The sequence below is a fragment of the Pimephales promelas genome, chromosome 14, assembly GCF_988280905.1.
Source record: "Pimephales promelas chromosome 14, fPimPro1.hap1.1, whole genome shotgun sequence".
Lineage (NCBI taxonomy): Eukaryota > Metazoa > Chordata > Actinopteri > Cypriniformes > Leuciscidae > Pimephales > Pimephales promelas.
Genome location: NC_142782.1, coordinates 12,506,143 through 12,515,794, shown reverse-complemented (window position 1 = coordinate 12,515,794; position 9,652 = coordinate 12,506,143).

The following is a 9,652-nucleotide window of genomic DNA, read 5'->3' as shown; positions in this document are numbered from 1 at the left end:
CAGCATGGGTTGACTTTTCACACATTTAAAGCACTTCATGCAAATACAACAATTATGAACTTTATTCCCCCTGAATTTAGAATAGAGGTTGAGATATTTGTAAAGTAAAGGCCTACACTAAATACATAAACAGGAAGCGGCAGAACAAACTTTAAGGTAAACCAGCACCATCCAGTGTTTACACTGTGTAAGCTGCAACACGATTGCGCTAAACAGAAGCACTTATTCTTAAATAGAATCAGGAATGCTTCCCTTTGTAGTCATCTAAAGGGGCTTTGTAAAGGTAAGGGACCCGAATAAACAAAAGAAAAATATGGACACAGGGGAATCAGTCAGAAAATATTTACCCCAACTTGATAGCACTTTCTACACTGGTTAAAAAGAAAGATGCCAAAGTTAGAGTAGATATCAACGGATATTGTAGACGAGAGGGAGAGAGCCAAAATGGCTGCAGATGAGGATGCAAAATGGTGTCCAAATGTTGCTCCAAGTCATTGGCACTTAAAGTTACAAGATGTAGGGAGAGGTATGAAGCAAAGGCCTACACTAAATGCAGTGTCAGACCAAGCTTCTGGGTAAAACAGCATCCGATAGAGATTTTAAAGGAAAGGCCTACACTAATGAACATTATTTAAAACAAATTAACATGGACACTGGCGACTCAGTCAGGAAATATTTACCCCAACTTGATAGCACTTTCTACACAGGTTAAAAAGAAAGATGCCAAAGTTAGAGTAGATATCAAATGACATTCCGTCGATAGGGCAAGGAAATGAAAAATGGCTGCAGAAAAGGATGCAAAAAAAGTTTCCAAAGGTTTCTTTAAGATGTTTGCACTTAAACCTTCATGGGAGACGTATAATTGTTGACAATATTAGTTGCATTGAAAAATGAAATTCCATAGAAAAGAGTCTGGACTGTAGTTCACTTCCTCATTAAAACTACCCCAAAGAGAAGCACTTATGAACGCAGGACCAATCAATGCTCCCATTTGAAGTAATCTTAATGTGTTGAACTCTGTGATTAAGTGACCATTGCATGGAGAACGCAGTCTGGAGTTCTAGAAGGCAGTTGTCTCTTGAAGCACTGGTCACTTGAAACTACCCCAACAAATAGCACTTACCAAATACAACAGACGAGTTAGTGCCATTGTGAGGGTACCGAGGGTGACAGTAGCAGCAGTTGAAAATCTTGTCCAATTTCTAGCCTGAAACTCGGTAGGACCGGACGAGATCCTTTGCAGTCAGAGACTCGAGGAGCATGTGGCCTGCTTTTGGGAAGAGCTGGACTGAGCCATGTGGTTAACCAGCAGCTCCCAATATATGTGTGTCCATGCCCCATTGGCTTTGCCTTGGTCGTTGACACTCTGCTTTTCTGTAAAGCCCATCAAGTTTTGATTGCCCAGTTAACATCTTCGGAAATACTCAGCACTTTTCAGCATGGGTTGACTTTTCACACATTTAAAGCACTTCATGCAAATACAACAATTATGAACTTTATTCCCCCTGAATTTAGAATAGACGTTGAGATATTTGTAAAGTAAAGCCCTACACTAAATACATAAACAGGAAGCGGCAGAACAAACTTTAAGGTAAACCAGCACCATCTAGTGTTTACACTGTGTAAGCTGCAACACGATTGCGCTAAACAGAAGCACTTATTCTTAAATAGAATCAGGAATGCTTCCCTTTGTAGTCATCTAAAGGGGCTTTGTAAATGTAAGGGACCTGAATAAAAAAAAGAAAAATATGGACACAGGGGAATCAGTCAGAAAATATTTACCCCAACTTGATAGCACTTTCTACACTGGTTGAAAAGAAAGATGCCAAAGTTAGAGTAGATATCAACGGATATTGTAGACGAGAGGGAGAGAGCAAAAATGGCTGCAGATGAGGATGCAAAATGGTGTCCAAATGTTGCTCCAAGTCATTGGCACTTAAAAGTTACAAGATGTAGGGAGAGGTATGAAGCAAAGGCCAACACTAAATGCAAAAACCGTGTCAGACCAAGCTTCTAGGTACAACAGCACCCTCTAGAGTTTTTAAAGGGAAGGCCTACACTAATGAACATTCATTAAAACAAATTAACATGAACACAGCGCAATCAGTCAGCAAATATTTACCCCAACTTGATAGCACTTTCTACACTGGTTGAAAAGAAAGATGCCAAAGTTAGAGTAGATATCAACGGATATTGTAGACGAGAGGGAGAGAGCCAAAATGGCTGCAGATGAGGATGCAAAATGGTGTCCAAATGTTGCTCCAAGTCATTGGCACTTAAAGTTACAAGATGTAGGGAGAGGTATGAAGCAAAGGCCTACACTAAATGCAGTGTCAGACCAAGCTTCTGGGTAAAACAGCACCCGATAGAGATTTTAAAGGAAAGGCCTACACTAATGAACATTATTTAAAACAAATTAACATGGACACTGGCGACTCAGTCAGGAAATATTTACCCCAACTTGATAGCACTTTCTACACAGGTTAAAAAGAAAGATGCCAAAGTTAGAGTAGATATCAACGGATATTGTAGACGAGAGGGAGAGAGCAAAAATGGCTGCAGATGAGGATGCAAAATGGTGTCCAAATGTTGCTCCAAGTCATTGGCACTTACAGTTACAAGATGTAGGGATAGGTATGAAGCAAAGGCCTACACTAAATGCAGTGTCAGACCAAGCTTCTGGGTAAAACAGCACCCTCTAGAGATTTTAAAGGAAAGGCCTACACTAATGAACATTAATTAAAACAAATTAACATGGACACTGGCGACTCAGTCAGGAAATATTTACCCCAACTTGATAGCACTTTCTACACAGGTTGAAAAGAAAGATACCAAAGTTAGAGTAGATATCAACGGATATTTTAGACGAGAGGGAGAGAGCAAAAATGGTTGCAGATGAGGATGCAAAATGGTGTCCAAATGTTGCTCCAAGTCATTGGCACTTAAAAGTTTCAAGATGTAGGGAGAGGTATGAAGCAAAGGCCAACACTAAATGCAAAAACCGTGTCAGACCAAGCTTCTAGGTACAACAGCACCCTCTAGAGTTTTTAAAGGGAAGGCCTACACTAATGAACATTCATTAAAACAAATTAACATGAACACAGCGCAATCAGTCAGCAAATATTTACCAAAACTTGATAGCACTTTCTACTTTGGTTGAATAGAAAGATGCACAAGTTAGAGTAGATATCAAATGACATTCCGTCGATAGGGCAAGGAAACGAGAAATGGCTGCAGAAAAGGATGCAAAAAAAGTTTCCAAAGGTTTCTTTAAGATGTTTGCACTTAAACCTTCATGGGAGATGTATAATTGTTGACAATATTAGTTACATTGAAAAATGAAATTCCATAGAAAAGAGTCTTGACTGTAGTTCACTTCCTCATTAAAACTACCCCAAAGAGAAGCACTTATGAACGCAGGACCAATCAATGCTCCCATTTGAAGTAATCTTAATGTGTTGAACTCTGTGATTAAGTGACCATTGCATGGAGAACGCAGTCTGGAGTTCTAGAAGGCAGTTGTCTCTTGAAGCACTGGTCACTTGAAACTACCCCAACAAATAGCACTTACCAAATACAACAGACGAGTTAGTGCCATTGTGAGGGTACCGAGGGTGACAGTAGCAGCAGTTGAAAATCTTGTCCAATTTCTAGCCTGAAACTCGGTAGGACCGGACGAGATCCTTTGCAGTCAGAGACTCGAGGAGCATGTGGCCTGCTTTTGGGAAGAGCTGGACTGAGCCATGTGGTTAACCAGCAGCTCCCAATATATGTGTGTCCATGCCCCATTGGCTTTGCCTTGGTCGTTGACACTCTGCTTTTCTGTAAAGCCCATCAAGTTTTGATTGCCCAGTTAACATCTTCGGAAATACTCAGCACTTTTCAGCATGGGTTGACTTTTCACACATTTAAAGCACTTCATGCAAATACAACAATTATCAACTTTATTCCCCCTGAATTTAGAATAGAGGTTGAGATATTTGTAAAGTAAAGGCCTACACTAAATACATAAACAGGAAGCGGCAGAACAAACTTTAAGGTAAACCAGCACCATCTAGTGTTTACACTGTGTAAGCTGCAACACGATTGCGCTAAACAGAAGCACTTATTCTTAAATAGAATCAGGAATGCTTCCCTTTGTAGTCATCTAAAGGGGCTTTGTAAAGGTAAGGGACCCGAATAAAAAAAAGAAAAATATGGACACAGGGGAATCAGTCAGAAAATATTTACCCCAACTTGATAGCACTTTCTACACTGGTTGAAAAGAAAGATGCCAAAGTTAGAGTAGATATCAACGGATATTGTAGACGAGAGGGAGAGAGCCAAAATGGCTGCAGATGAGTATGCAAAATGGTGTCCAAATGTTGCTCCAAGTCATTGGCACTTAAAGTTACAAGATGTAGGGAGAGGTATGAAGCAAAGGCCTACACTAAATGCAGTGTCAGACCAAGCTTCTGGGTAAAACAGCACCCTCTAGAGATTTTAAAGGAAAGGCCTACACTAATGAACATTAATTAAAACAAATTAACATGGACACTGGCGACTCAGTCAGGAAATATTTACCCCAACTTGATAGCACTTTCTACACAGGTTGAAAAGAAAGATACCAAAGTTAGAGTAGATATCAACGGATATTTTAGACGAGAGGGAGAGAGCAAAAATGGTTGCAGATGAGGATGCAAAATGGTGTCCAAATGTTGCTCCAAGTCATTGGCACTTAAAAGTTACAAGATGTAGGGAGAGGTATGAAGCAAAGGCCAACACTAAATGCAAAAACCGTGTCAGACCAAGCTTCTAGGTACAACAGCACCCTCTAGAGTTTTTAAAGGGAAGGCCTACACTAATGAACATTCATTAAAACAAATTAACATGAACACAGCGCAATCAGTCAGCAAATATTTACCAAAACTTGATAGCACTTTCTACTTTGGTTGAAAAGAAAGATGCACAAGTTAGAGTAGATATCAAATGACATTCCGTCGATAGGGCAAGGAAACGAGAAATGGCTGCAGAAAAGGATGCAAAAAAAGTTTCCAAAGGTTTCTTTAAGATGTTTGCACTTAAACCTTCATGGGAGATGTATAATTGTTGACAATATTAGTTACATTGAAAAATGAAATTCCATAGAAAAGAGTCTTGACTGTAGTTCACTTCCTCATTAAAACTACCCCAAAGAGAAGCACTTATGAACGCAGGACCAATCAATGCTCCCATTTGAAGTAATCTTAATGTGTTGAACTCTGTGATTAAGTGACCATTGCATGGAGAACGCAGTCTGGAGTTCTAGAAGGCAGTTGTCTCTTGAAGCACTGGTCACTTGAAACTACCCCAACAAATAGCACTTACCAAATACAACAGACGAGTTAGTGCCATTGTGAGGGTACCGAGGGTGACAGTAGCAGCAGTTGAAAATCTTGTCCAATTTCTAGCCTGAAACTCGGTAGGACCGGACGAGATCCTTTGCAGTCAGAGACTCGAGGAGCATGTGGCCTGCTTTTGGGAAGAGCTGGACTGAGCCATGTGGTTAACCAGCAGCTCCCAATATATGTGTGTCCATGCCCCATTGGCTTTGCCTTGGTCGTTGACACTCTGCTTTTCTGTAAAGCCCATCAAGTTTTGATTGCCCAGTTAACATCTTCGGAAATACTCAGCACTTTTCAGCATGGGTTGACTTTTCACACATTTAAAGCACTTCATGCAAATACAACAATTATGAACTTTATTCCCCCTGAATTTAGAATAGAGGTTGAGATATTTGTAAAGTAAAGGCCTACACTAAATACATAAACAGGAAGCGGCAGAACAAACTTTAAGGTAAACCAGCACCATCTAGTGTTTACACTGTGTAAGCTGCAACACGATTGCGCTAAACAGAAGCACTTATTCTTAAATAGAATCAGGAATGCTTCCCTTTGTAGTCATCTAAAGGGGCTTTGTAAAGGTAAGGGACCCGAATAAAAAAAAGAAAAATATGGACACAGGGGAATCAGTCAGAAAATATTTACCCCAACTTGATAGCACTTTCTACACTGGTTGAAAAGAAAGATGCCAAAGTTAGAGTAGATATCAACGGATATTGTAGACGAGAGGGAGAGAGCCAAAATGGCTGCAGATGAGTATGCAAAATGGTGTCCAAATGTTGCTCCAAGTCATTGGCACTTAAAGTTACAAGATGTAGGGAGAGGTATGAAGCAAAGGCCTACACTAAATGCAGTGTCAGACCAAGCTTCTGGGTAAAACAGCACCCGATAGAGATTTTAAAGGAAAGGCCTACACTAATGAACATTATTTAAAACAAATTAACATGGACACTGGCGACTCAGTCAGGAAATATTTACCCCAACTTGATAGCACTTTCTACACAGGTTAAAAAGAAAGATGCCAAAGTTAGAGTAGATATCAACGGATATTTGTAGACGAGAGGGAGAGAGCAAAAATGTCTGCAGATGAGGATGCAAAATGGTGTCCAAATGTTGCTCCAAGTCATTGGCACTTACAGTTACAAGATGTAGGGAGAGGTATGAAGCAAAGGCCTACACTAAATGCAGTGTCAGACCAAGCTTCTGGGTAAAACAGCACCCTCTAGAGATTTTAAAGGAAAGGCCTACACTAATGAACATTAATTAAAACAAATTAACATGGACACTGGCGACTCAGTCAGGAAATATTTACCCCAACTTGATAGCACTTTCTACACAGGTTGAAAAGAAAGATACCAAAGTTAGAGTAGATATCAACGGATATTTTAGACGAGAGGGAGAGAGCAAAAATGGTTGCAGATGAGGATGCAAAATGGTGTCCAAATGTTGCTCCAAGTCATTGGCACTTAAAAGTTACAAGATGTAGGGAGAGGTATGAAGCAAAGGCCAACACTAAATGCAAAAACCGTGTCAGACCAAGCTTCTAGGTACAACAGCACCCTCTAGAGTTTTTAAAGGGAAGGCCTACACTAATGAGCATTCATTAAAACAAATTAACATGAACACAGCGCAATCAGTCAGCAAATATTTACCAAAACTTGATAGCACTTTCTACTTTGGTTGAAAAGAAAGATGCACAAGTTAGAGTAGATATCAAATGACATTCCGTCGATAGGGCAAGGAAACGAGAAATGGCTGCAGAAAAGGATGCAAAAAAAGTTTCCAAAGGTTTCTTTAAGATGTTTGCACTTAAACCTTCATGGGAGACGTATAATTGTTGACAATATTAGTTACATTGAAAAATGAAATTCCATAGAAAAGAGTCTTGACTGTAGTTCACTTCCTCATTAAAACTACCCCAAAGAGAAGCACTTATGAACGCAGGACCAATCAATGCTCCCATTTGAAGTAATCTTAATGTGTTGAACTCTGTGATTAAGTGACCATTGCATGGAGAACGCAGTCTGGAGTTCTAGAAGGCAGTTGTCTCTTGAAGCACTGGTCACTTGAAACTACCCCAACAAATAGCACTTACCAAATACAACAGACGAGTTAGTGCCATTGTGAGGGTACCGAGGGTGACAGTAGCAGCAGTTGAAAATCTTGTCCAATTTCTAGCCTGAAACTCGGTAGGACCGGACGAGATCCTTTGCAGTCAGAGACTCGAGGAGCATGTGGCCTTCTTTTGGGAAGAGCTGGACTGAGCCATGTGGTTAACCAGCAGCTCCCAATATATGTGTGTCCATGCCCCATTGGCTTTGCCTTGGTCGTTGACACTCTGCTTTTATGTAAAGCCCATCAAGTTTTGATTGCCCAGTTAACATCTTCGGAAATACTCAGCACTTTTCAGCATGGGTTGACTTTTCACACATTTAAAGCACTTCATGCAAATACAACAATTATGAACTTTATTCCCCCTGAATTTAGAATAGAGGTTGAGATATTTGTAAAGTAAAGGCCTACACTAAATACATAAACAGGAAGCGGCAGAACAAACTTTAAGGTAAACCAGCACCATCTAGTGTTTACACTGTGTAAGCTGCAACACGATTGCGCTAAACAGAAGCACTTATTCTTAAATAGAATCAGGAATGCTTCCCTTTGTAGTCATCTAAAGGGGCTTTGTAAAGGTAAGGGACCCGAATAAAAAAAAGAAAAATATGGACACAGGGGAATCAGTCAGAAAATATTTACCCCAACTTGATAGCACTTTCTACACTGGTTGAAAAGAAAGATGCCAAAGTTAGAGTAGATATCAACGGATATTGTAGACGAGAGGGAGAGAGCCAAAATGGCTGCAGATGAGGATGCAAAATGGTGTCCAAATGTTGGTCCAAGTCATTGGCACTTAAAGTTACAAGATGTAGGGAGAGGTATGAAGCAAAGGCCTACACTAAATGCAGTGTCAGACCAAGCTTCTGGGTAAAACAGCACCCGATAGAGATTTTAAAGGAAAGGCCTACACTAATGAACATTATTTAAAACAAATTAACATGGACACTGGCGACTCAGTCAGGAAATATTTACCCCAACTTGATAGCACTTTCTACACAGGTTAAAAAGAAAGATGCCAAAGTTAGAGTAGATATCAACGGATATTTGTAGACGAGAGGGAGAGAGCAAAAATGTCTGCAGATGAGGATGCAAAATGGTGTCCAAATGTTGCTCCAAGTCATTGGCACTTACAGTTACAAGATGTAGGGAGAGGTATGAAGCAAAGGCCTACACTAAATGCAGTGTCAGACCAAGCTTCTGGGTAAAACAGCACCCTCTAGAGATTTTAAAGGAAAGGCCTACACTAATGAACATTAATTAAAACAAATTAACATGGACACTGGCGACTCAGTCAGGAAATATTTACCCCAACTTGATAGCACTTTCTACACAGGTTGAAAAGAAAGATACCAAAGTTAGAGTAGATATCAACGGATATTTTAGACGAGAGGGAGAGAGCAAAAATGGTTGCAGATGAGGATGCAAAATGGTGTCCAAATGTTGCTCCAAGTCATTGGCACTTAAAAGTTACAAGATGTAGGGAGAGGTATGAAGCAAAGGCCAACACTAAATGCAAAAACCGTGTCAGACCAAGCTTCTAGGTACAACAGCACCCTCTAGAGTTTTTAAAGGGAAGGCCTACACTAATGAGCATTCATTAAAACAAATTAACATGAACACAGCGCAATCAGTCAGCAAATATTTACCAAAACTTGATAGCACTTTCTACTTTGGTTGAAAAGAAAGATGCACAAGTTAGAGTAGATATCAAATGACATTCCGTCGATAGGGCAAGGAAACGAGAAATGGCTGCAGAAAAGGATGCAAAAAAAGTTTCCAAAGGTTTCTTTAAGATGTTTGCACTTAAACCTTCATGGGAGACGTATAATTGTTGACAATATTAGTTACATTGAAAAATGAAATTCCATAGAAAAGAGTCTTGACTGTAGTTCACTTCCTCATTAAAACTACCCCAAAGAGAAGCACTTATGAACGCAGGACCAATCAATGCTCCCATTTGAAGTAATCTTAATGTGTTGAACTCTGTGATTAAGTGACCATTGCATGGAGAACGCAGTCTGGAGTTCTAGAAGGCAGTTGTCTCTTGAAGCACTGGTCACTTGAAACTACCCCAACAAATAGCACTTACCAAATACAACAGACGAGTTAGTGCCATTGTGAGGGTACCGAGGGTGACAGTAGCAGCAGTTGAAAATCTTGTCCAATTTCTAGCCTGA